General features: G+C 41.8%; 1 protein-coding gene across 3 annotated transcripts in view; it reads left to right on the top strand.

Annotated features, from left to right (window-relative positions):
* Window positions 1-27,772, top strand: part of ANKRD44 (ankyrin repeat domain 44) — a 315,568-nt gene that overhangs the window by 9,298 nt on the left and 278,498 nt on the right. The window lies entirely within an intron of this gene.

The following is a 27,772-nucleotide window of genomic DNA, read 5'->3' as shown; positions in this document are numbered from 1 at the left end:
AGGAACCTGAGGGCCAGTTGTGTCCTGGGCGCCCAGCTTCATCATTGATAATGGCTGGGCAAGACGTGGGGACCTGGCCCTGAGGGAGCTGCCAGCTGAGATCTCTCTTCTCTTAGCCAGGATCTGGACCTCGAAGGGTGAAATTTGAGCCTTGGGACTTTGTCCTTTCTTGTCAGAATGGAGAATAACATTTGGCGAAGATTTGCAGGAACATTGTTACCTGACCATGGCTTGACTTCAAGAGCAAAGGATCTGATACCAAGAAGTTTGCAACAACTAACCAGGCACCTCCCTCACCTTTCCTAGAAAGGAGCTTTAATAAAAGCTTTTGGGGAGTTTGGGGTTTTAAAGGCATGTGCCACCCGTCTCCTTGGCATGGCCCTGCAGTGACCCTTGCTCTGTTCCAAGCTTGGTTCTGGCATTGTTTGACCTCACTGTGCTTTGGGCACAGGTACAGGGTTTCAGTAACAGTTGGTCATGCCAGGTGCACTTCTGCCTCAGGCCCGACTTCCTAAATGCTCAACAGAATGAACAACAGCAACAAAAGTCTTTATTAATTACAAGCATTTAGAACAGTGTAATGCACACAGTGAATGCTCAATAACTATTTAAGTGAAATAAATATGTATATATGTGTATATATGTTCATGTTCAAAAGATTTTTACTCATGAGGTACTCAGAAATTTGGAAAAGCTTCTGTAAGCAGAGCTTCTTGGGTTTCCATTCAAAAGTAAATTTTTGGCCCCAGTTCAGTTCAGTTGCTCAGTCGTGTCTGACTTTGTGACCCCATGGACTGCAGCACGCCAGGCTTCCCTGTCCATCACCAGCTCCCGGAGCCTGCTCAAACTCATGTCCATTGCATTAGTGATGCCATCCAACCATCTCATCTTCTGTCATACCCTTCTTCTCCTGCTTTCAGTCCTTCCCAGCATCAAGGTCTTTTCCAATGAGTTGGTTCTTTGCATCAGGTGGCCAAAGTATTGGAGTTTCAACTTCAGCATCAATCTTTCCAATGAATATTCAGGACTGGTTTCCTTTAGGATTGACTGGTTTGATCTCCTTGCAGTCCAAGGGCCTCTCAAGAGTCTTCTCCAACACCACAGTTCAAAAGCATCAGTTTTTCAGCACTCAGCTTTCTTTATAGTCCAGCTTTCACATCCATACATCCATTGGCCCCATCAGAAGATAAAATATCATTTTTGGTCTTTTTTTTTCTTGTTTCCGCTCTTTTTAAATTTGGATGGAGATAGGTTTACATTGTATTTAGTTATGAGCAAGTTCCATTTCTTCACAGGGAAAGTATCAGGGTGACACTAGGAAAAGGGATCCTAAATATTTTAGGAAGGGACACTCACCCATGGCAAAGTGTATCTTCCATGTATTCAAACCATCAAGGAGTGTTTGAACTCCATCTCGGTGGCGGTAACTCTGTTGGAGTCCTCTACTCCTCTTCTTTCCATAAAGAATAAGAACAGATAAGACTAGAGAGAATTGGTAATGAGGAGACAAGATAATGGGGAAACTGGAAACAGTGGCTGACTTTTTTTGGGCTCCAAAATCACTGCAGATGGTGGTTGCAGCCATGAAATTAAAAGACGCTTACTCCTTGGAAGGAAAGTTATGACCAACCTAGACAGCATATTAAAAAGCAGAGACATTGTTTTGTCAACAAAAGTCTGTCTAGTCAAGGCTGTGGTTTTCCAGTAGTCATGTATGGATGTGAGAGTTGGACTATAACGAAAGCTGAACACAGAAGAATTGCTGCTTTTGAACTGTAGTGTTGGAGAAGACTCTTGAGAGTCTCTTGGACTGCAAGGAGATCCAACCAGTCCATCCTAAAGGAGATCAGTCCTGGGTGTTCATTGGAAGGACTGATGTTGAAGCTGAAGCTCTAATACTTTGGCCACCTGATGTGAAGAGCTGACTCATTTGAAAAGACCCTGATGCTGGGAACGATTGAGGGCAGGAGGAGAAGGGGACGACAGAGGATGAGATGGCTGGATGGCATCACCCACTCAATGGACATGAGTTTGGGTAAACTCCAGGAGTTGGTGATGGACTGAGAGGCCTGGTGTGCTGTGGTTCATGGGGTTGCAGAGTCAGATACAACTGAGCAACTGAACTGAAGACAGGTTGATACTCATGCTTTATGTGATTTGATCCTAACAACATTTCTATGAAAGACTGGCTGTTATCATTCTATTTTACAGATGATGAAAAAGATCTGAGAGGTTAAGTAATTATGAGTCTGTGATTCAACACATTTGTGCAAGCTTGACTTCAAGTACATATTCTTAGCCACTGTGCTTCTAGCCTCCTGAAATAGGTATAGCATCACAAGAGACCTTTTTCCCCATGGAACTCATGGTCTTGTTAGAGATGACCTTGAATGCCTTGTATACGGAAGGCCTTCCTCAAATCTTTATTTAATACATGTGCACTGTTATTCTCAACACAGCTATAGTGCAGGTTTAGACTACATTTTTGGGGTACTAATTAGGGACTCCAGGAGTCTAGAAATGGGTAAAGGTTTCCAGGAGCTAGAGAGTCCAACTGGTCCTTGAAGAAAGAAATTATTTAAGCAGCAAGTTGTGGGTGGAACACATCCCAGATGAGTGGCATACCATGTATTTGAGGGCTGTGTATTTACTGAAGCACCGAGTTCATTCTAGTAAGGCAGAAGAATTAAAGGAAGAAATAGTTAATGTGCAAACTTGATAGGAGAGGTGTATGTATATTATTAATAACGAATCTTTCTCACTTGAGTTCTTCTGATAGGTACTATGTGTCCTCTCTTGGAGACCTACGTGAGTTTGCATTTGGACAGAGCTCATTATTTCCATTTGTTGCTTAGGCATGATCTTTTAAAAACTAACTTGTACCCCAGTTTGTTCCAAAAGTACTATAGCATAAGGTAAGGTGTTAGCTATGGGTCTTCTGTCTCCATGACACCCTCTAGTACTTGAATAGAATGTTGCATATATTACTTGTCATGGCAACATTTTTTTTTTTGGACAGACATGTATCATGGAGTAGCATGGACCTCACTGAAAGAGACTGGATAGTCTTCATGGTATGGGACATTGATGGAATAATGTAGTAGGTCTAGAGATGGCCTGTTTTTAACCTAATACAGTAAAAAACAGTAATTATTTGTTGTTGTGCTGGGCTTTTGTTGCTGCGTGGGCTTTTCTCTAGTTGCGGCGAGCAGGGGTTACTCTGCAGTTGCCGCGCACAGGCTTCTCACTGTTGGCTTCTCTTGTTATGGAGCGCGGGCTCTGGGGCGCTCGGGCTTCAGCAGTTGCGGTTCCTGGGCTCTAGAGCACAGGCTCAGTAGCTGTGGCGTATGGGCTTAGTTGCTCCGCGGCATGTGGGATTTTCCCGGACTGGGTAGCAAATCTGTGTCTCTAGCATTTGAAGGTGGATTCTTTACCACTGAGCCACCAGGGAAGCCTTAATACATTTTTTAAGTTAAAAAATGCCGACTATGGGGATTCTACAACAAGACCTCATTTCTTAAAAAGGGCAAGAAAAAAGAAAGATGGAGGGGAAATATATAGATTAAATGAGAATTAAGACTAATTGGATTCTGATGCAAACTAACATACTTCTAAGAGATGGTTGGAGACATTTGGATCCTGACTGGCTCTTTGATGACTTAAAGAATGATTATGGTATTGTGGTTATGTTTAAAAAGAGGATCCTTATCATAGAAAACAAGAAATCCCCCACAAACCCTTAATATTTGACCAGGACACTTAAAATATTTTAGTGACTTACTCTTTCTGGAAATGGTTTCCCTTTCTTTCACTTCTGGCTCCTTTTGTGCCCCTTCTGAGCCCTTTACTCTCACTTGATGGAATATCTTCAGTTGAATTTTTAGAATCCTTTTGATTGTCAGAAAAGCACACAGTTCTGCTAGTTTTGTTGACTAAAGCAGTTTGCTTCTGAGTGAGTTGTGAGGTTCACCCCACCTGTTGACTTAGTGAAAGTGGCCCTCATGACTCTAGTCAGATATTTGAGTATCTGCCTTAAAGTCACAAGAAGACCAGGCTTGTTTTTGTGAACTCTTTCAGGGTAAGGTTTTTCCAGGGCAATCTGAGATACTAGAGTTGCCAAAAATCATTTTGTTACATTAACATTTTAACCTCATTTCTATTTAATTCCGGTAGTTTTTTTTTAAGACAGCAAGCAGTTATAGGGCTCCATTTTAATGACCCTGCTGTCCCCACCCTCCCGGCAGCCTCTCTTCTTACCTGAACAGGAAATGGGTGTTGCTCCTTGCTCCAGGGATTTCAGTGTTTCTTTAGGCGTGCTGAAATATCTTCATTTATTTCTGCAAGTGTGAAAATCTTTCCCTATCCTTCTTAATGGAGTTCAGATATCAGAATAGACTATAAACTTGAGAAATGGCCAGCTACAACTTGAATCAATGATTCTGTCATGAAGTCATTTAGAAGCCAAGTGAATGGGGTTTTAGGTGCCTAGGAGCCTCAGTACAATTATGTCTTGGGGCCCATGAGGTGCATGTAACGTTTAACTGCTAATGCTCCTTTTCTTAGCAGTCAAGAAGGAATAATCTTGTTTTGAGGAGCTCTGTCCTTTAGCAAAGAGTCTTATGTCAAGTTTCTAGGGTACTCTCTTTCTATATTTAAAATGTTTTAAAATATTGTGACATCACAATGAGCAATTTCCAAAAATATTACATGGGAGTGGCATAGTTAAAAGGATCCTTAAATCGATACCTGGAAATCTGGGCTATAAGAACATCTCTGCTCCTAACTAGCTGTATCAGTCTTGCCATGACACCACTTTCCTTGATGATAAAATAGGTGTAATAAATACTTGATGGGAAAGTTGTGGAAATCAAGTGAGAAAAGCCTTTGTCCAACAAGTGGCTCACGGTAGGCACTCAGTAGTCTTTGATCTCTCTAGTTGGTTCCTCTTCTGTCAGATTGAAGAGACTAGCTCTCTAGGGTCAATTTCAGCTCTTTAATTTCAATTAAAATATGATTTTGATTATGTTTTAAGTTTATGCCCATTTATCTGGTCAGCTTTCTCTCTAGCTTAAACAATGTTAGTAGGAAGTGTTTTATTATTGTGAAATCTCTATCCAGAGATTTGAATTGTAGCATTTTGGTCCTTCTTTTTTCTTTCATTTTAAACACATCAATTCACTTAATTTGAAGAATCTTATGTTTAGATAGGAGAATAATTGTGCATTGAAAAAATTCTGAGGTGTTTGCAGTCATTCTTGATTTAAGTTGTCAAAAAGAACTGAAAATTGCTTATAAGAATGCCACTTCCTCTTCACAGAAGTATATAACGGTGTCTTTTCTGAGGAAGTGTGTAAGAACAAAATAGTTGATAGAGCAATCTTCGTAAAATATCATCATAATGGAATTTCTAAAAAACTCTGGTAGCACTGGTGTAAAACTTCAAGCCTTGAATGAATAGGATAGAAAACCCTAAATTTCTCTGGAAAAAAAAAAGTGATTAAAAGAGATGATAGATCCTTTGTAAAAAGTCACTTTAATTTGGAGTCTTTTTTTTCTCTTAAAACTACAGAATGCTATTTAGAGAGGAGGTAAATTAATCATTGAATACATGTGTGTATTTTAATTTTAAAGTGTATTTCAGTTGAGTTTATACCCAGTGAAAGTGTAGGGCAAAATAAAAAGAGTGAAGGGAAAATGAAAATAAGAATTGGTACAGTCCCTTCTCCAGGGGTTTGAACCTAGGTCTCCTGCATTGAAGGTGGGTTCTTTACCGTTTGAACCATCAGAGACGCCCCACCAAAAAAAGAAAAAAGAGAAGATTAAAGAAAGAAAAATATTAATAGGAAGAGACAAACATATTTTAAAAAAGAGGGAAGGAAGTAGGTATGAGAGGGAGGTTGACCATGTTGGTTTCTGAGATGCTGTTGGGCATGCTGTTGAAGGTAGGTTGAAGCTGGCCGTCCTTTCTCTACTCTGTTCTTTAAAATAATTTTTAACATTGATCTCTGCTCTTTGGCCACATTGACCTTTTTTCTTGGCGTTCTAGGATCAGAATAACCAAAGTGGAGGTTGTTGTTTTGGCTGCAGAAGAAATGAGCAGGGCTGTGTACCCAGAAGACCGGAGTCAGGCTGATGGGTATCTGGCTCATCTTTGGGTCCTCACTGCTGATACAGAACCCTCAGAATCAGTGTGCTGCTGCTAAGTCGCTTCAGTCGTGTCCGACTCTATGCGACCCCATAGACGGCAGCCCACCAGGCTCCCCCGTCCCTGGGATTCTCCAGGCAAGAACGCTGGAGTAGGTTGCCATTTCCTTCTCCAATGCATGAAAGTGAAAAGTGAAAGTGAAGTCTCTCAGTCCAGAGTACTGGAGTGGGGTGCCATTGCCTTCTCCCAGAATCAGTGTAGTGGGCAGGCAACTGATAAATTGTTTTACATAGTGGGTGGGCAGGTATTGAAGGCTCCTATTGCTGGTGACTAGTTTGCTGTGACATCTCTGGTGTTGAACACCCACTGCCTGTCCATTTGAGCTGAACTCAAGACGGGCATTTCTTCATCACTGCTTTACCTTTCAATTAGCCTTTCCTGAGGTCTAATTCTCACCTCCATTTCTGTTGTGAATTTGCTGGGAGATCCTGGTGGTCATCACACCTCTCTGGGCCTCAGTTTCCTTTATGTGCTAAGGACATTGACTAAGATGAGCTGACCCCCCCCCCCCCCATCCAATCTTCTATGACATTGACTCAGAGGCTGGCAGACCACTCACTGTGCACAGGCCAGGTTCAGCCTACCGCCTACATGGCCTGTGAGAAGAACAGGTTTTACATTTTTAAGTGGTTGAAAGAGATCAAAGAGTAATATTTTGACGCACATGAAAATTATATGACATTCACATTTCAGAGTCCATAAATAAAACAGAATCTAGCCTCCCTTATTTGTTTATGTACTGTCTGTGGGGTGCTTTCAGGCCATGAGAGGGCAGTCCTTGTGACAGAGCCTATATGACCTGCAGCATTGAAAATATTTACTGACTCTTTGCAGAAAGTCTGCCAACCCTTGCTCTAATGCAAGCACACACTTGGAAATTTCTTCAGAAATTGAGGGCTGCCCTCTTACAGTCTTGGTATTACCTAAACTGAACTTTAAGTTAGATTTAATTAGATTAAGATGCGGGAGTCTTGCCTTTATTTTTTTTCCAGGAGAAAGCAGAAGCTTAGTTAACTTTTGTCGTATGCTTTTAATTAAAAAAAAAAACAAAACCTCTTTAAACAGTTTGTTTGTACTCAGACTTTTTTCCCTCCCTCTAGGAATCACTATAGAAAAGGAAGTCATGTGTTTATATTTTAAATGATTTGCCTTTTAAACTGGATTTTTAAATTCCACATGTGGACTCAGAAACAGTTAAAATATACTTTTGATACTCCAAGAGAGCCAAGACAGGGGAGGAGAACTTTACTGCTTATTTTTAAGAGCGAAACAGAAATCTTAATATTATTTCCCATTGTGTGCTAAAAATACTATCTTTAGTTTCTTTGAGTAGGAACTCCAGATTAATGTGAGCATGAAAATGGTTTTAGTTTTATAAAGAGCCAGTTTAAACAATTAAGTAATTTAAAGGATATAGTTAACTCTTACAAATGGAGATTATAAATTTAAGAAATAAATATCAATAGTATCTACTTATCTGATATTTCTGACTCTTCTAGGAAGTTCTCTCTGAAGCTAAGTCTGATAGTTTCTGTGTGCATTATGAGTTTGGGTGAGTGTGTATGTTTTTGTGTGGTTTCCAATGTGCATGTCATTATAGTTGTAAAGAGAATTTACGTTCTATTCTTGCACTTCCAGAGCCATTTGAGTTATTCTAAAACTCTTCCTGTGCCAGTTCTCTTTGATCTTGGGAGAAGATGGGCACCTTGAATTGGTTAATGAGGAGCAGAAGGGTGGTCAGTCAACTCACGTCATCTTTTTAAAAAAAAATAATTTAACTGGAGGATAATCACAATATTGTGGTTTTTCATCTAAAAGTTAACTTCATTTTTCTCTTCTGAGCCTACAGAGAGAAAGAATTAAGACTGTAGGGACTTGTTTAAGAAGATTTGTGAGGAACTTCTTGTAGTGCATAACTTTAGAAAACATTGATAGAAACTTTGTACCTAAAGTATCCGAAGACTTCCACCATTTTCTGAACAGTATTATAAAGCATGTGGAGGAGGCACGTGAACTCTAGAATCCTCAGTTTTCAGAGGGAGAAACCGAGGCCGCTGGATGTTGCTTGGCTTACTGACTCTCAGTCGGGGTAGACTTCTTGTTTTTCCCCTAGCTCAGCCTGCGGTGCATTTCGTTTGCCTATCCTGTTCTTAAACAGCACTTGTGAAACCGTGTGTCACTTCTACAGTTATATTTAGGATACAGCTTGAAACACTGTATAAACACCCCAGGACAGAGTGCTGAAGTCTGCCGCCTGATAATTATTATGTGGTTCTAGAGTCATGTCATCTGTACCGTCCAGATCAGAATTGTTATCACCCACTTCTAAGCTGGTCTAGAAGAGTGAGCCCACTGTGTACAGAGCCGAAAGAATATTGCCTCATGTTCAACTTTGGGTGAATAACTGTGATACACTGAAGGCCATGGAAACTCATTCTTGTTTGAAAACACTTGTGACTGGGAGAATTGCTGAAATACTAAGGGTTTCCCATGCCCTCAGCCCCAGAATACCTCCGCAGTGTTCTTTGTTTTTTGAATTTCATGGGAAATATCTGAAATTGCCATCTGAAGAGAATGTTTTTCACAGAACTGTCTAATCTTCCGACATGCCTAAATACAGACGTATTTAATGAGTACTTTCATTTTCCTTCTTACATGGACTCGGCAAGTTTTGTGGTGGTTGAGCCTCTCACTTCTGGTTTTAAGCCATTTTTAGCTCCTTGATTAGTGTGGGGCTTGGGAAGGTGGAAGCTAAGCCGTTTATTTGCCCTTCTCTTCTAGGGGAAAAGTGTTTGTGCTTCCCGCTTTTCAGTGTGCAGGGCTCTGGCGAGCCTGATAGTAGGCTATCAGCAACTACTGATTGAATGAATGAATGATCCAGCGCCAGTTTCTGCTGCTGTGTTTTCTCCGTCCCCACCATCCTTCCTGGTTCCTTCCTACTCTCTTTCCTCTTTCTGAAATCATTAAAATGAAGCCAGAAAGGATAGGATGTGATTAAGATTTTGTTATATAAATAGCCCTAGTAAAAGGATTGGTGGTGGAAAATATTGCCAAAGTGTTTTAGTGGATGTTTTCCCCTTGATTCCCTGTTAAATAGGAATAATCAAGAATTGTGTGACTGATGGCCCATTGTGTCATGATGTGAACAGATCTGAAATAGCCTCTCCCTAAGTCCCCACCCTCAGTCAAGGAAATAGTACAGGAGGAAATGTTTGGTTATCATCTTTTTTTTTTTTTTTTAAATATTTGCAAGATTTTAGATGGGCTTTAACCGAAACAGCTCTTTAAAGACTTGCACAGGAAGTCACTGTTAGTGTGGGTGTTTGATTTAAAGTATTGAACTTATTCAGGCCCAAAAGAGGCAGAATATGATTTCCACCATTGATCCTGCGGGGACCAAACGGAGGGCCAAGCTGGGTCATCTAATGATGCTTAAGAACAGCTCTGCAACATTCTTTATTCTCAACTTTCACCTCTGAAAGATTTTTATAACTATGTTTTCCCTTGCACATTTTTTAGGTTTTCATTATAAAGTTAGAAAGTTACAAAGGGTGTGATTCCTAGTATAATGTAAATATTGACTTTTAAAATAGCGTTATTACTGTTTAAAATGTAAAGAAGGGAATTTAAACACGTTGTGATTTGATATACTCCATCATCACTTAAAAATACAGGAACAAGCAGTTTAATAGTAGGAACTTTTTATATTGTTCCTTTTCCTCCTTGAATTCATACTTCCATTCTACTTTCTCACACAGAATTTTACCGAACATAATGTGTCAAAAAAAAACCCACTCTGATTATCCAGTGATACTTCGCAATAAAAATATGATCCTAAGGTGGTAAGAATTTAATAGATTTCTGGATTGAGTTTATCTATATGAACAATTTGTCAAAACATAAACATATTATAAAGTTTGATAAATTATTAACAAAATATGTGAAGTCAAACATTCTTGTTTGAAATGCTTTTCTTAATCTCTGGATGAGGCTTGCTTTCTTGTTTTAAGTTAATTCACATTTGTGGAGAATGTAATTGCTGGGATGGTATGGGGTGTTCTTCAGAGAAAGCTCTCTTGACCTGCAGTATTTTGAATGTGCCTGTTTATTGGCACCAGCAAGTTTAACACCTTGCAGGCAGTTCCCTCAGTCAGAATCAGAATGTGTGAGGGGTAAGTCTGCCTTTTGTCACGTGGGAAAAGAAAGATCCTCAAGAGAGGGATGTGAAGAAGCAGTAAAAAGCAGAAAAAAAAGCACACTCCTGAACCACACGGAGAAGGCAATGGCACCCCACTCCAGTACTCTTGCCTGGAAAATCCCATGGATGGAGGAGCCTGGTAGGCTGCAGTCCCTGGGGTCATGGAGAGTTGGACACGACTGGGCGACTTCACTTTCACTTTTCATTTTCATGCATTGGAGAAGGAAATGGCAACCCACTCCAGTGTTCTTGCCTGGAGAATCCCAGGGACGGGGGAGCCTGGTGGGCTTCCATCTATGGGGTCACACAGTCTGCCACGACTGAAACGACTTAGCAGCAGCAGCAGCCTGAACCACAGTTCAGTTCAGTCCAGTCGCTCAGTCGTGTCTGACTCTTTTCGACCCCATGGACTGCAGCATAGCAGGCTTCCCTGTCCATCACCAACTCCCAGAGCTTGCTCATACTCATGTCCATAGAGTCAGTGATGCCATCCAACCATCTCGTCTTCTGTCTTTCCCTTCTCCTCCTGCCTTCAATCTTTCCTAGCATCAGGGTCTTTTCCAGTGAGTCAGTTCTTCGCATCAGGTGGCCAAAGTATTGAAGTTTCAGCTTCAACATCAGTCCTCCAAATGAACAGCCAGGACTGATCTCCTTTAGGATGGACTGGTTGGATCTCCTTGCAGTCCAAGGGACTCTCAAGAGTCTTCCCCAACACCACAGTTCAAAAGCATCAATTCTTCTGTGCTCAGCTTTCTTTATGGTCCAACTCTCACATCTGTACCTGACTACTGGAAAAACCGTAGCTTTGACTAGATGGACCTTTGTTGTTAGATGCCTTTTGGAAAGGTAGACACTTGGAAGCCAAGGATGTAGACCATGATTTCTACACACAGCCTGTACCTGCAAACCTCTCCCTGAAGCTTCCCATGCTCCAGGGGTGCAGGGTCCCTGCATGAAGCCACTCCTTGAGAGGTGAGGCAACACTGGAAGAGATGATGTCATCATGGGGGGTGACCTGTGCATCCCTGTGCTCCCAGAGTCCCATCCATTGGCCAGCTGGGTCACCTCAGGTGTGAATGAGGTATTCTAGTCAATTCTCATAGGCAGTATATCTCCTTTGTAAAGCTTGTGTTTACAATTTTGAAAAACTGGACTCATGTGTTAAAATGAACTTTTGAAGGTAAGGTTGGCTGCTGCTGCTAATCACTTCAGTCGTGTCCGACTCTGTGCGACCCCATAGATGGCAGCCTACCAGGCTCCCCCGTCCCTCGGATTCTCCAGGCAAGAACACTGGAGTGGGCTGCCATTTCCTTCTCCAGTGCATGAAAGTGAAAAGTGAAAGTGAAGTCGCTCAGTCGTGTCTGACTCTTCGTGACTCCATGGACTGCAGTCCACCAGGCTCCTCCATCCATGGGATTTTCCAGGCAAGAGTACTGGAGTGGGGTGCCATTGCCTTCTCTGAAGGTAAGGTGGAGGGGTACGTAGTAGGGCTTTACGTATATTCTCACTTAGAAGATTTTTAAACTAATTAACCCAAATAACATTTCTTTTATGATCTGTTTGTTTCTGAAGGTGAATTCTAGTAACTAGATCCTTGATGAAACTTTTGCTTCATGTGTATGGATGTTTTGAGAACTTATCCCTCTGACTTGTGAAACTCTGATGCTTGGGAAGACTCCTCTCATGTGTTGAATCTGGTGTCTGTATGCTCCTCTGCATATTCGACTCTGTACCATAGTAATTGCAGGATGTTAGTTAGCAATGGTGTTTCTCATTAAAATTTAAAGTTTAATTAGAATTTGATGTCTTGGAAAGCTCATTTATTATATTTAAAGACCTTTTTGTTGTTGTTCAGTTGCTCAGTCATGTCCAACTCTGTGACCCCATGGACTGCAGCACTCCAGGCTTCCCTGTCCTTCACCATCTCCTGGAGCTTGCTCACACTTGTGTCCATTCAGTCGGTGATGCCATCCAACCGTCTCGTCCTCTGTCGTCCCCTTCTCCTCCTGTCTTCAATCTTTCTCAGCATCAGGGTCTTTTCAAATGAGTTGGCCCTTCACATCAGGTGGCCAAAGTATTGGAGCTTCAGCATCAGTCCTTCCAATGAATGTTCAGGATTGATTTCCTTTAGGATTGGCTGCTTTGATCTCTTTGAAGTCCAAAGGACTCTCAAAGAGTCTTCTCCATCACCCTTAAAGACCTAGATTTCTGCTTTTGTAACATTTTTTTAGCAAAGCAGCTGCTTGTGGGAGTACATCTGATAGTTATTTAGTTCGTCAATTCTGAAATTAGCTAACAAATCCCCTGATTCTTTAAGATGGAAATAGATATTATATCTGGGAAGTTATTTTACCAAAAATGAGGTGAGATATCTAGACATAAAATTAAAAATGCTGTACTGGTTGTATGTGTATGTTGAATGGCTTTGCCTGGCATTTCTGTGCAGTATTTCAACAGTGTCAAACATGGCTCTTCAAAGAGAATGCTCACCTTCTGATGACTAGTGTTGCTGGTTCCTCTTGCTCATCTCTAGGCCAAACAGAAATGCATCTGTTCTGCCAAGTATTCTGTGACGCCACAAGACAGGCGTGACAGCACAGTGACTTTTCTTTACACTTTTTTTCTGGCGACAGGAGTTTTAACCTCTTCCTCAAGTATTCTACCTATTTTTTTTTTAATTTCAGTTGGAGGATATATACCTGAATATATACCTGTAATTACTTAGACTGTGTAGCAATGTTACTACTTCTTTAAACAAAGATTTTGTTTTTTAGAACAGTTTTGGGTTTACAGCAGAAAAGAGCCAAAATGACAGAGTTCTACCATACTCCCGGCCACCTGTCCTGACAACCTCATCCCCTCGCAGCATATGGAACAAGGGTGGTATATTTGTTCCAATCCCTGAACCTGGACTGACACATCATTATCACCCAAAGTCTATAGTTTACATTAGAGTTCACTTTCAGTATTGTGCAGTCTATGGGTTTTGTCAAATATTTAATGACATGTGTCCACCATTATAGTATCACACAGGGGAATTTCACCACCCTTTTAAAAGCCCTCTGTGTTCTTCCCATTCATCCATCTTCCCTAACTTTTAGAACCATTGATCTCATTATTTCCATAATGTTGCCTTTTCTAGAATGTCAGATAGTTGGATAGATTCCTTTTTAAAATATAATAGGATAAGAAAATTTTGGAACTTTAAGGGATCTTAAATCTGTTTCCATTCTATGGTCTTTTCATGCTTACCAAAGTTGCATATTTTTTTTTAACAGTTTGGATGAAAACCAAATGTTCAGCTTCACAAGTACACCAGTACTTTAGGTTGTTTAAATATTTCTAGGAGAACTGAGAAGCATTAAAAAAAAACACACAACAAGGTGTAGTAAGTAGAGATGCTTTCTATCCTTAGAAATTACTTAAAGATTCTAAACCAACTTTGACTGCCATTTTGATAGCATTAAAAGAGGTCTTTGGATTGAATAAAAAGATTGCTTTCAGATCAAGAGAACTAGTATTAAATAGAATGGTGGCTCAGTTGGTAAAGAGCCTGCCTGCACTGCAGAAGACCCAGGCTCGATCCCTGGGTTGGGAATATCCCCTGGAAAAGGAAATGGTAATCCCAGGGACAGAGGAACCTGGCGTCTGTCATTTACGGGTTCGCATGAGTCAGACACTACTGAGTGACTAAACCACCACCTTGATTAATTTTATTGCAAGGTGGAAATGGGCTCTATTGAGGGAAAAAACGTTTGGAAAGGATAATGTGCTGTAATAGTGTCATGGAAAGCTCTTGTAGAGTAGCAAACGACTATGTTAGTCAACCAGCTACAATGGCCAAATGGAAGGGGTCTCTGCCTTGTGCCAAATTATCCAGCCTGCCCCTTTTCTCTGTAAATTGGGATAGGCAGCTCTATCAGACTAACCCAGAATTAGATCTTGGACTCAGGGATTTAGTGTGGGAGTTGGAATTGTTGAATCACTTCCACTAGTGCTCAGTGATGAAAACTGACAACCTTGATTTTGCCCCAGAGGTGACTGCATTGACATCTCTTCTTTAGACTCTGATATTGTATTTTGTTCATTTCTTTAAGCTCTGTGCAGGTTTTTTGTCAGCCACAAATAGAGTTTGTATTTTCTTTCCTTTTTGTTTTTCTGTGATCTGTTTAACCAGGGTTTATTTTGCAGGAATTTGTGAGGGGGGCATGCCTAAGACTTACACAGGCCAAGTCCTTAGGGCTGTGACACTAGACTGTTAATAGCGTAAGAGGCTCTTGGTTATGGCAGTAAGTCATAAAGTCGCAGAGGGATTTGGTTTCTGGAGAAAGTAAAAACGTACTTAGCATGTTTATGAGAAAGGAGTGAGAGTCATTACCCTATTAGAGCCAAGCATTAAAGCTTCAACATCCAGCTAGAATATTTCCCATAGCTCGGCAAGTCACTTTAACCCTTGATTTCCCACACTTTGATCCTGTTCCTCCAGTGGCTCCATCACAGGTGGGCTACTGTGTACAGATCAGAACCCGGAAGAGGAGCAGGGGGGATCTTGATGCCACCGGTAGCTTTTATGGAGTCATACATGCTCCATAGACTGACTCTTGGTCTGCATGGTTGCAGCCACACTCCTGTGGCAGGAGGGTTTGTGGAGCTTGGTGGACATCTTACAGTGGAATTCACCAGGGCCCACAGGCCTTGCTCAACTCGAACTCCCTAGTTTTTCATTGCTTCTTGCAGGATGTTTGTAAGTGGGCCTAGAGATTTGACTAGAGGCTAGTGAGTAAGAAACTCGCCCAGGGCCTAAAACTCCTGGGTGGGTTTCAAGGTGCCCATTGTTTGGAGTGCCACAAAACTAGAATATTGCTGCTTCTGTCATATGGAACAGGCCCTGCTCAACTAGAAGAAAATATATTTCTATTGTTAGTAGTTAAAATTTAACAATTATCATATTTCTAGAATTTTGTCTAAATATACACATGTAGTTTCTGAGTATATGTTGCCTTCATTTCTTGTGAGGTCATATGGTGGTAGATGCTAAGGTTTTAGAGAAATTAATGAGAAAATTTAGAGAATAAATGTCATATCTATATGACAGTATACATAATTATTTTTTTCCTTCTAAGAACTGGGAAAAAGACTCCATTGTTTGATTTTCATGGTTAGGCAACTTGGACCTGGTCACAGAACATGGATAACCTGAGGGACAGTACTTGGAAACCTCTAGATCAAAATGCAGGGAAATCTCTGAGGAATCCTGGTGGCCTAACAGAGGCCAGGGGGACTCTTGTTCATTCTTGGTGTGCACATCTTTGATATTGTTTGCAAATAGGTCTCACTGAAGTGAGTTCCATCTGTTAATGTCACTAGGTATAAATGTTTGTCCATCTTTGAAGGCACTTTTCTTTTTGGTTCTTATTAAATTTTTAAAACTTTTTATTTTGTTATGTGCCTGTTTATATAAGGCCTGATGCTTTATTATCTCCAGAGTAAAATATAGATATTTCAAGTTTGTAAATTCTGTGAAAGCCATTTAGTTTTAGTTTCTCTGTACCCCTCAATCCATCAAAGAGACAATGTCCTGAACCTTTTTGAGAGATAGTTATCCAACTTTCTATTCATTTTCTTCCGCGTGGCCAATTACTGGGAATTACTTCACTTAACTAAAACTGGAAAACCATTGGCAGCCCTCATATAAGACATGAGCCCCTAGGTAATTGACATTTGAGACTCCTAATTTCCAAAGCGAACAATAGGATGTAAAGTACCTCTTCCAGTACTCTTGCCTGGCAAATCCCATGGATGGAGGAGTCTGGTAGGCTGCAGTTCACGGGGTTGCTAGGAGTCAGACAAGACTGAGTGACTTCACTTTCACTTTTCACTTTCATGCATTGGAGAAGGAAATGGCAACCCACTCCAGTGTTCTTGCCTGGAGAATCCCAGGGATGGGGGAGCCTGGTGTGCTGCCATCTATGGGGTCGCACAGAGTTGGACACGACTGAAGCGACATAGCAGCAGCAGCAGCAGCAGCAGCAGCAGCAGCAGCAGATGTGTTTGGAAAATGAGGAAGTGATGTTGCTAACTTGCTGTTTAATATAGTGGGGTGTAGCTTGACTAGTTCGGTTTAGTCACTCAGTCATGTCCAATTCTTTGCAACCCCATGGACTGTAGCACGCCAGGCATCCCTGTCCATCACCAGCTCCCAAAGCTTGCTCAAACTCATGTCCATCAAGTCGGTGATGCCATCCAACCATCTCATCCTCTGTCCCCTGTTCCCTTCTCTGTTCTCCCATCCTCTGTTCCCTTCTCCTTCCTGCCCTCAATCTTTCCCAGCATCAGGGTCATTTCCAATAAGTCAGCTCTTCACATCAGGTGGCCAAAGTATTGGAGTTTCAGCTTCAGCATTAGTCCTTCCAATGAATATTCAGGACTGATTTCCTTTAGGATGGACTGGTTGGATCTCCTTGCAGTCCAAGGGACTCTCAAGAGTCTTCTCTAACATCGCAATTCAAAAGCATCAAGTCTTTGGCACTCAGCTTTCTTTATAGTCCAACTCTCACATCCATTAATGACTATTGGAAAAATCATGTCTTTGACTAGATGGACCTTTGTCAGCAAAGTAATGTCTCTGCTTTTTATTATGCTGTCTAGGTTGGTCGTAGCTTTTCTTCCAAGGAGCAAGTGCCTTTTAATTTCATGTCTGCAGTCACCATCTGCAGTGATTTTGGAGCTCAAGAAAATTAAGTCTCTCACTGTTTCCATTGTTTCCCCATCTGTTTGTCTTGAAGTGATGGGACCAGATGCCATGATCTTAGTTTTTTGAATGTTGAGTTTAAAGCCAGCTTTTTCACTCTCCTCTTTTACTTTCATTAAGAGGCTCTTTAGTTCCTCTTCCCTTTCTGCCATAAAGGTGGTGTCATTTGCATATCTGAAGTTATTGGTGTTTCTCCCGGCAGTCTTGATTCCAGCTTGTGCTTCTTCCAGCCCAGTGTTTCTCATGATGTACTCTGCATAGAAGTTAAATAATCAGGGTGACAATATACAGTCTTGAGATACTCCTTTCCCAGTTTAGAGCCAGTCCATTGTTCCATGTCTGGTTCTAACTGTTACTTCTTGACCTGCATACAGATTTCTCAGGAAGCAGGTAAGATGGTGTGGTATTCCCACCTCTTTAAGAATTTTCCACAGTTTGTTGTGATCTACACAGTCAAACGCTTTGGCATAGTCAAAGCAGAAGTAGGTGTTTTTCTGGAATGCTCTTGCTTTTTCTATGATCCAACGAATGTTGGCAATTTGATCTCTGGTTCCTCTGCCTTTTCTAAATCCATCATGAACATCTGGACGTTCATGGTTCATGTATTGTTGAAGCCTGCCTGGCTTGGAGAATTTTGAGCATTACTTTGCTAGTGTGTGAGATGAGTGTGACTGTGTGGTAGTTTGAACATTCTTTGGGACTAGAATGAAAACTGACCTTTTCCAGTCCTGTGGCCTCTGCTGAGTTTTCCAAATTTGCTGGCATATTGAGTGCAGCACTTTTATAGCATCATCTTTTAGGATTCGAAATAGCTTAACTGGAATTCCATCACCTCTACAAGCTTTGTTTGTAGTGATACTTCTAAGGCCCACTTGACTTTGCATTGTAGGATGTCTAGCTCCAGGTGAGTGATGACACCATCGTGGTTGTCTGGTTCATTGAGATCTTTTTTGTATAGTTTTTCTATGTATTCTTGCCTCCTCTTAATATCTTCCGTTTCTGTTAGGTACATACCGTTTCTGTCCTTTATTGTGCCCATCTTTGCATGAAATGTTCCCTATTTCTAGTTTTCTTGAAGTGATCTCTAGTCTTTCCCATTCTGTTGTTTTCCTCTATTTCTTTGCATTGATTACTTGAGGAAGGCTTTCTTATCTCTCCTTCCTTTTCTTTTGAACTCTGCATTCAAATGGGTATGCTTTCTTTTTCTTCTTTGCCTTTTGCTTCTCTTCTATTCTCAGCTATTTGTAAGGCCTCCTCAGATAGCCATTTTGCCATTTTGCCTTTCTTTTCCATGGGGATAATCTTGATCCCTGTCTCCTGTACAATGTCATGAACCTCTGTCCATAGGTCTTCAGGCACTGTATCTAACAGATCTAATCCCTTGAATCTATTTGTCACTTCCACTGTATAATTGTAAAGGATTTGATTTAGGTCATATCTGAATGTTGTAGAGGTTTTTCCTCTTTCTTCAATTTAACTCTGAATTTGGCAATAAGGAGTTCATGATCTGAGCCACAGTCAGCTCTTGATCTTGTTTTTGCTGACTGTGTAGAGCTTCTCCATCTTTGGCTGCACAGAATGTAATCAATCTGATTTCAGTATCATCGGTGATGTCCATGTGTAGAGTCTTCTCTTGTGTTGTTGGAAGAGAGTGTTTGCTATGACCAGTGCCTTCTCTTGGCAAAACTCTGTTAGCCTTTGTCCTGCTTCATTTTGTACTCCAAGGCCAAACTTGTCTGTTACTCCAGGTAGCTCTTGACTTCCTACTTTTGCATTTCAGCCCTCTGTGATGAAAAGGACATATTTTTTGTGTTTGTTCTCAAAGATCTTGTACGTATTAAGTCCATTCAATTCAGTTCTGTTCAGTTCAGTTACTCAGTTGTGTCTGACTCTTTGCGACCCCATGAATCACAGCGTGCCAGGCCTCCCTGTCCATCACCAACTCCCAGAGTTCACTCAAACTCATGTCCATCGAGTCAGTGATGCCATCCAGCCATCTCATCCTCTGTCGTCCCCTTCTCCTCCTGCCCCGAATCCCTCCCAGCATCAGGGTCTTTTCCAGTAAGTCAACTCTTCGCATAAGGTGCCCAAAGTATTGGAATTTCAGCTTCAGCATCAGTCCGTCCCGTGCACATCCAGGACTGATCTCCTTTAGGATGGACTGGTTGGATCTAGTATAGTCTATATTATAAGACTTGTGGAAGGTGCTCATCCTAAGTTAGTGTTCTGTCTAAAGCTCACTAAAATGATTCTGATATACATATATGGAAACTGCAGTGTCTATCATGTTTTATTAATATGATGAAAGTTTTTATTTGGAGGCATTAGAGAAAGAGGCTGCTGCAGTGAGGGGCAGTTATTGATGGAGTGTGTGTATCTTGAATGCTAAACCTGACAGTTTCTAGTACTGGGCTCGTACAGAGTATGTGGCAGTGTGTGTTTTAAGTTGGAGTATGCGTTTGGCATTTGGATGCAGGTAGCTTAGTTTAGAGTGTTATACTGGGGCGTTTGGAGTGGTTTTGATGTGGCATGATGTGGTTCTGGATGTGCTTAGCAGATGTGAGGGCTACCTTGGGATGTTGAGAGGTAAAACAGAAGGCATGATGCCTGAATTTTAGAAGGCTGGGAAGAAAGGAATTGAGCCCAGCTTTTTACCTTCTTTACCTTTATGGAGAGTGAAGAGGAAATATTTGAAATGGAAAGAATAATAATTGCAATAGATGTGGTTAAAACTGTGAATGTTCGTAATCTCTCCAAATGAGAGGAGAAGCCAGAAGGATGATCAGGGAAAGGACCAACTACTTTTATAGGCAGTGAATGCATCATAGGTCTCTGCTTTTATGAAATAAAAACATAGTGTCTTTCAGATTTTTACTTGGCACATTAGCTAGTGGTATTCTGTATCTGTTTAGAAACTTTTACTTATAATTCCTTGAGAAGAGTCCCTGGTAGCTTTTTTTTCCTCCTAAGAGAAGGAAACATCATAGAAATATTTTTTTAGAAATATATTTTTTGCAAGCTTCTAACCTTTACTTGGGTGGCTTCCCAGGTGGCTCAATGGTACAGAATCTGCCTGCTAATGCAGGACACAGGTTCAGTCCCTGGGTCGGGAAGATCCCCTGGGGGAGGAAATGGCAATCCACTTCAGTATTCTTGCCTGGCAAATCCCATGGACAGAGGGCTAGAGTCCAATACGGTTGCAAAGAGTCAGACATGACTGAGCGACTGAGCAAAGGCACAAAGCTTCACTTAAATTATCCCCTCCCCACGGGATAGGTTAATTTTTCTTGCCAGCACATAGAGACTGGTGTAAGAAGTTGTTAACTTCTGTTTTAGAGCTTGGTTACCCTTGTTCTGATATGACCCAAGCAACATGAAACTGCACTAGTTAGATTTTTTTGCAGTGAGGACTATAAAATTAAAGAAACCCTGTTATGATGGCTGCTCTAAGAACAAGCAAATGGAATGCAATTCATTTTCCAAATTGAGTCCTATCACTTCATGCCAGTCTCTGGGCAGAGCCCTAGGTCTTGAAAAGTATGTCTTTCAATACCTGTTTTACTGAAATTTCAGTGTTGATCTCCATGTTCCTATATAAAATAATTCATGTAGAAATTAAGTGAAACAGTTGCTAGTGCGCTGGGTGCTGAGTCACTTTATTTGTGTCCAACTCATTGTGACCCTATGGACTGTAGCCCACCAGGCTCCTCTCTCCGTGGGGATTTTCCAGATTGAACCTGAGTTTATTCCATCTCCTGGATTGGCAGGTGGGTTTTTTGTTTGTTTGTTTTAACCACTAGCGCCACCTGGGTTGCATAGTAAATAGAAAATAACTGTATTCTTAATAAGAAACCTAACTGTTGGACTATAAAGAAAGCTGAGCGCTGAAGAATTGATGCTTTTGAACTGTGGTGTTGGAGAAGACTCTTGAGAGGCCCTTGGACTGCAAGGAGATCCAACCAGTCCATCCTAAAGGAAATCAGTCCTGAATATTCATTGGAAGGACTGATGCTGAAGCTGAAACTCCAATACTTTGGCCACCTGATGTGAAGAGCTGACTTATTGGAAAAGACCCTGATGCTGGGAAAGACTGAGGGCAGGAGGAGAAAGGGACGACAGAGGATGAGATGGTTGGATGGCATCACGGACTCAATGGACATGAGTTTGAGTAAACTCCAGGAGTTGGTGATGGACAGGGAGGCCTGGCGTGCTCTAGTCCATGGGGTTGCAAAGAGTAGGACATGACTGAGTGATTAAACTGAACTGTTGAAAAGTTCAACAAATAAATTACCTGGATGGCAATAATTATCCAATAAACATCTTAATATCTCATATCATATGTATTAATAATATATTTTAACAATTTATGGGGATGGTTTCTCAGACAAATTTAATGTAACAATGAAGTCATTGGAACCTCTGTTACTGAAGTGGATTTTTAAAATTGCATTTCCCTCTTGCAACCATTTTTGTAGCAATAAAGGAGCAGTAAGCAGGTGAAAGTAAGGCTTGCGCACTGCATCTGACTAGAATAGGTCAGGTTACTCTCTGATAAGGGAGGGGTTAGGATTTTGGTATGGAAAGATTTCCGGTATTGCACTGTTTCAAAGAGTAGCTTGGTGGTATTGGTATTCTCGAACTTAAGTGGGCAACAGATGCGGAAGGGTTTTATCAAATGAGGAACACTGTTACTTTTCCTATTTTCCAGCATCGACTTGTGGGCAGTACTCTGTATCTTCAATTCACTGAAAGGAAGGGAATATTATTCTTGGAAATATTTTTATGAGTCTAGAGAAAGAATGTGTGAACAGAACCAGGACTTAAGACTTTAATTTAAAGAACATTCTAGTAGTCAGAGTTTTTCATTTCTTAAATTTTTTTAAAATAATTTTTTTAGTTATATAGAAAATGTTTTTTTTTAAACATTTCTGAGGTTGGACATGTAAATTTCCTCTTTTTTCTTCAAAGACTTTAAAAAATAAAACCAAAATCTTAGCTGGAGAAGTTTATTAAGATAGTAGCACGATAGATAAGATAGAGCACAATGGTTGCCCCTTATCGGTGGGGGAAAATATTCCAAGACGCCCAGTGGATGCCTGAAACTGTGGATAGTAGCGACTGTGTTTTTTCTAATATACCATACCTATGATAAAGTTTATTTTGTAAATTAGGCACAATAAGAGAATATTTAAATTGCCAGCATTACTACTTTTGTACTCTGGGGCCTCCTGAACATAAACACTTCGATACTCTGACAGTTGATAACCCAGATAGCTACTAAGTGACTGGCTGGAAAGATAACCTGGACAAAGAGATGATTCATTCCTAGGAGGGACAGAGCAGGATAGGGCTGGATTTCACTGCTCTACTCAGAACGGTGCTCAGTTTAAAATTAAAATCTTATATACTGTCTATTTCGGAGTTTTCCATTTAATGTTTTGCGACTGCTGTTGACTTCAGGTAACTGAAACGGTGAATGGGGTACTACTGTGATAAAGAAAGGCTGTGTATGGTGGGTATTGATTGATAACATAACTGCTAATTGGTAAGATTAATGTCTTAATTGGTGATTGACTAACACTGGGTAGGTATGTTTCTTAAATGATGCTACTACCTTTTGGAGGCTGTTACTTTTTTTTAGCAATCAAGTCAACAGCATAATTCCCGGTCCATCAAACTGTCTTCCGTGAGGCCTGTCAAGATCATGGATGTTGTCCAGCCATCACTCAAGGCCTCCGAGCTCTGCCCTGACAGACCTTAAACTATGAGGTCAGCTTGAAATCTCTCCCTTTCTGTTAAGTTTGTGGTTCAGCACAGGTAACTGAAAACAGATGTGCTGAGGGAGCACTGCTAGTTTTCTTATTGAGTTTTGGTGATTGGGGGTTGGGGAGTGAAATCTGCCTCTTACAAACCCTTTGTGCTTTCGTTTTGTGTACAGTTTTCTGATCTCAGCAATATTTGCCCAGGTTCTATCCAGATGCTTTTTTGTTTTGTAGAGAGATTGCTGATGGGGGTGGAGAGGAGCCATAGCCTACTTTTCCTTCATGCTAATCTCTTCTTCCTGATGTCTGTTTCCTGTCTGCAGACCGAACACAGTCCCCTGGGACCCAAAGTGATTTTACAACCTAGCAGTTGCCTCTTAGGATTTTTGCATTAAACACTCGTTAAGCTATTTGACAACAGTAGGAAAAGAATGAATTGGCAGTCCTCTCACGTGCTTGGGCTAAAAGAGAGCAATGATGGGACAGCGAGGAAGAGAAATAAGATGATTTAAAGACAGAAGTATCTCATAAACCTTAAGTCCCAGGGAGGACCCGGATTGTGGTGGTTGCTGAAGAGTGAGGGCAGGAAGCCTCTCATGAACGTCCGCTGTGGGAGGGGAGCAGGTGAGATGCTAGGGAAGTCGGTGTGAGAGGCTGTGCCTAGGAGCTGCACAGTCCACCTGAGGTGGCTCCAGGATAAGGGAATAAAATCCCACTGTGCACGGCACATCCAGTGCCAGCTGATCACTATCATGGCAACTCAAGGGGAGAGAGCATCCAGGGAAGACGATCTTCTGAAAAGCACCTTTGTGGAGGATATGAGATTGGAGCTGGCTTTTAAATGTCTTGTGGGAGGAATTTTTGGGGCTTCCCTTGTGGCTCAGTCAGTAAAGACTCTACCTGCGGTGCGAGTAGACCTGAATTCGACCCTTGGGTTGGGGAGATCCCCTGGAGGAGGGCATGGCAACCCATTCCAGTATCCTTGCCTGGAGAATCCGCATGTACAGAGGAGCCTGTCGGGCTACAGTCTATGGGATCGCAAAACGTCAGACATGGCTGAGCGACTAAGCACAGTGGTAAATGTTTAACAAGCTGGGAGGAAGGAGGAAGAGGGCATTTGAGACAGAGGCCAGAAATAAGAGAAAAAGAAAGTTCTGTGCTAGCTTCCCAAGAGCAGTGATGTCAGCAGTTGACGGGAGAGGAGGGGTTTGCACAGGAGACAGTGGCAGATGGATTGGAGAGAATGGGCAGCACCCTAGAAAAAATGCTAAGGGGTTTGGGTTCAATGGGGAGCCATGGAATAGTTGATCAGAGTTCGGATTTGTGCAAAGTAGTGTTTTAAGAAAAATGATCTAACCACAGTGTAGAGCACCAATGGCTTATTTACTGCCTTGACTGTGTGATACTGTGTCTTGAGGCATTGTTCAGTTAGAAACACATCTTTATCGTATACAAGGGGGCCCCTGGCCTTGTATCAGGAACTGACCCTTCCTTATGGGCCCCCTGGCCCTTGTTAGAAGAGGGAAATGTTTTATCACCAGCTTCTCTTAAATCCCATGGATAACATATTGATGTGTGGGCTGAATGATGGACATACAATTAACTCTTAAATACAGCACTGCTAAGCTCTGGCCGTTCAATCATGCGGTTATGAAATTTTACCCAGCCTAAAACCATAAGAGCAAAACCCTGTTAGTCTGATCTACTCACAGCACACAATATGAGAACCTAGTCTTTGAAGGGGTGTGGAAAAACTGGAGAACCGCTGACTGCATGAAATGTAAATAAGAATTCCATGTGGAGAGATTCTTCTTTCAGAGTTTTCGGTATTTTATTCTCTTGAATGTTGGCTCCAGACCACACCACCTGTTTCTGCTCTTAACTTCTACAAGGCCAAAGGTCTTTGCCTCAGAGATTTGAAGTACTTGCTTGCTGCTGACCCACATACCCTTACTGAGGGAAGGGAAAAAGATGGAGGGTGAGAGCTGAAGGGCAGAGGGCTTTTGGTCTTTGGTTAATACAAGCTGGGGTCACAAAGCAGTGCTTTGATTGGAAACATTCCTCCAGAAGCATCTGGTCTCTGGACAATGCATCTGGAAGTTGGGGAGTCACGGGAACAGGGTGTGATACATTGATGTTAATCTTGGTCCATCTAAGCAGAAGAAATCCTTATTGCCCGTGGTGAGACATGGGATAATTAGTTCTACACAACCTTAGTCCTACTCAACCTGCTGGGTTGGTGTAACGGTGATCCAGGAGAACCTGAAGTTTGATTGTGACCAGTGGGTGCTGAATCTTGGTCAGACCAAGATTTTATTCATTGCAGAAGCTTGATTATCTTCCAACCGTGGCCCTGGGATTATCAGTCATGGTGGGAATACCACTTGACACAGGGAAGGAGTGAATTTTCCTTAGGGTCCTGCAGACAGAGAAGCAGCCATTCAGCTATCTCTGGCCTGGTACCTCTCATCCCTTGTGACATACTCTGACTACCCCTTTGATTAGCCAATCTCACTGCACATCTGTGAAAAGTGTAGGCCGCCACTGTTTTCCTTGCCATTTTGTTCTTATTCTCCACAGACATGTGGCAGGCATTACTTGATTGCTTATAGTTATAGCCTCTTTAATCTTAATGAAATGACAAATCACTGGTTTAAAAAGTATGTAGATGCTTTCCTGTGTTATTAAGAGTACCCTCCATTACTTGCTGAGAGAGCCTCTCTCCTTATCCACCCTTCAGCTGCTCCTTCAATCCCCTGCCCCCACTTCCAAATGGCTCTTAAGACATTCTGAGCAGTGGGGTCTCAAAGTGTGGTCCCTAGATCAGCGAAATCAGCACCCCCTGCAACTTGTTAAGAAAGGTAAATTTTAGGGCTCCACCTAGGACTACAGACTTCCCAGGTGGCACTAAAGAACCCACCTGCCAATGCTGGAGATGAAAGAGACTCTGGTTCAGTCCCTGGGTAGGAGGAAATTAGCCCTTCAAGCTGGCAACCCACTCCAGTATTCTTGCATGGAGAATCCCATGGTCAGAGGAACCTGGAGGGCTACAGTCCATAGAGTCAGACACGACTGAAGTGACTTGCAAGCACTGTGATTCTAACAAGCTCCTAAGTGATTCTAAAGAGTGTCTGAGTTTGAGAAATGCTTGACTTGGCATATGAAGAGCCTTGATCTTTCCCTTTATAGTGTTAAAAATAAATTTTGTATCTACCTGTATGCATACCTGGGGTGTAAGAATAAAGATAGAACCTGATGCATTTCATCTTCATTTCTATTCATTGTTGACAGTTTCTGCTTTAGAATGGGGAAACTTAGCACTTTGCAGTTTAACAGCTAGTTAACCACCACTTAACCCCTTAGCACTAGCCAATTGCTTTCCCCCTCCCTCTAGCACTAACGTGTTTCCATCCCCGGCCTTCCCACCATTGCCCTCCTGATTGGTACCATAGTGTCACCATAGTGAAGTCACTCAGTCGTGTCCGACTCTTTGCGACCTCGTGGACTGTAGCCTACCAGGCTCCTCCCTCCATGGGATTCTCCAGGCAAGAATACTGGAGTGGGTTGCCATTTCCTTCTCCAGGGCATCTTCCCGACCCAGGGATCGAACCCAGGTCTCCCACATTCTAGGCAGACGCTTTAACCTCTGAGCCACCAGGAAAGCCCACAGTCACTCACTATTAGGCTAATTTGCTGCTCAGGGAGACAGTGTTAAGATGGCTCTCTGATTAGGTGGGAATTGATTAAGCAGAAGCTTTGTCCTGTTGCTAGATCAGGGGAAAGAAAACAGCTTCTAATTCCAAGCCTCCTGCCATTTTGCAGTTGCCTCAGTTAAGTAACTTTTCTGTGATTCGTGGCTTATTAGCATTTGTGACTCCTGAATTTCTGTTCTCCTAGAGTCTTTCCAGCTTTATGTGAACGATATGTGCTCAGAATCTCTCCTCACAGTGGTATCTTTTTGTCATCCAGAATTGGTGAGAAGGCGAATAACAAGATGCAAATGCAGCTTTGGAATAGAAATCATTCTTCACCACACTCCCTGGGCTCTCCCCTAAACCCACCCCATTTCCACTGGGCCCAGGTCCAGTGTTAGTGGGATGGTTAAACCCTGTCCTCTGGGGCTGCAAGAGCTGAGTTTGAAACCTTAAGTTACCTGTCTTCCTTGGGCCACAGTCTTTTCTTCTGAAAGATCTGGACTGGAATAGTATTTACCAGAGGGTAGCTGTGAAGTTATTGTTGTTTTTTAATTTCTTTAACAGAGAGGTGATTTTTTTTTTAATTGAGGTATAGTTGAATTACAACTGTATGTTTCAGGTGTACAATATAGTGATTCACAAATTTTAAAGGTTATACTCTGTTTATGGTTATTACAAAATATTGGCTCTATTCTCTGCACTGTACAATATATCCTTGTGTGTATGTGTGTGTGCTCAGTCGTGTCCACCTCTTTGCGGCCCCAAGGACTGTAGCCCGCCAGGCTTCTCTGTCCATGGGATTTCCCAGGCAAGAGTGCTGGAGTGGGCTGTATTTCCTTCTCCACAGCTGTGTGTTTTGATGGAGTTAAAGAAAGGCAATGCCAAAGAATGCTCACACTACCGCACAATTGCACTCATCTCACATGCTAGTAAAGTAATGCTCAAAATTCTCCAAGCCAGGCTTCAGCAATATGTCAACCGTGAACTTCCAGATGTTCAAGCTGGTTTTAGAAAAGGCAGAGGAACCAGAGATCAAATTGCCAACATCCGCTGGATCATGGAAAAAGCAAGAGAGTTCCAAAAAAACATTTATTTCTGCTTTATTAACTATGGCAAAGCCTTTGACTGTGTGGATCACAATCAACTGTGGAAAATTCTGGA

Source organism: Ovis canadensis, chromosome 2, assembly GCF_042477335.2.
Source record: "Ovis canadensis isolate MfBH-ARS-UI-01 breed Bighorn chromosome 2, ARS-UI_OviCan_v2, whole genome shotgun sequence".
Lineage (NCBI taxonomy): Eukaryota > Metazoa > Chordata > Mammalia > Artiodactyla > Bovidae > Ovis > Ovis canadensis.
This window is presented reverse-complemented; position numbering and strand designations above follow the sequence as displayed.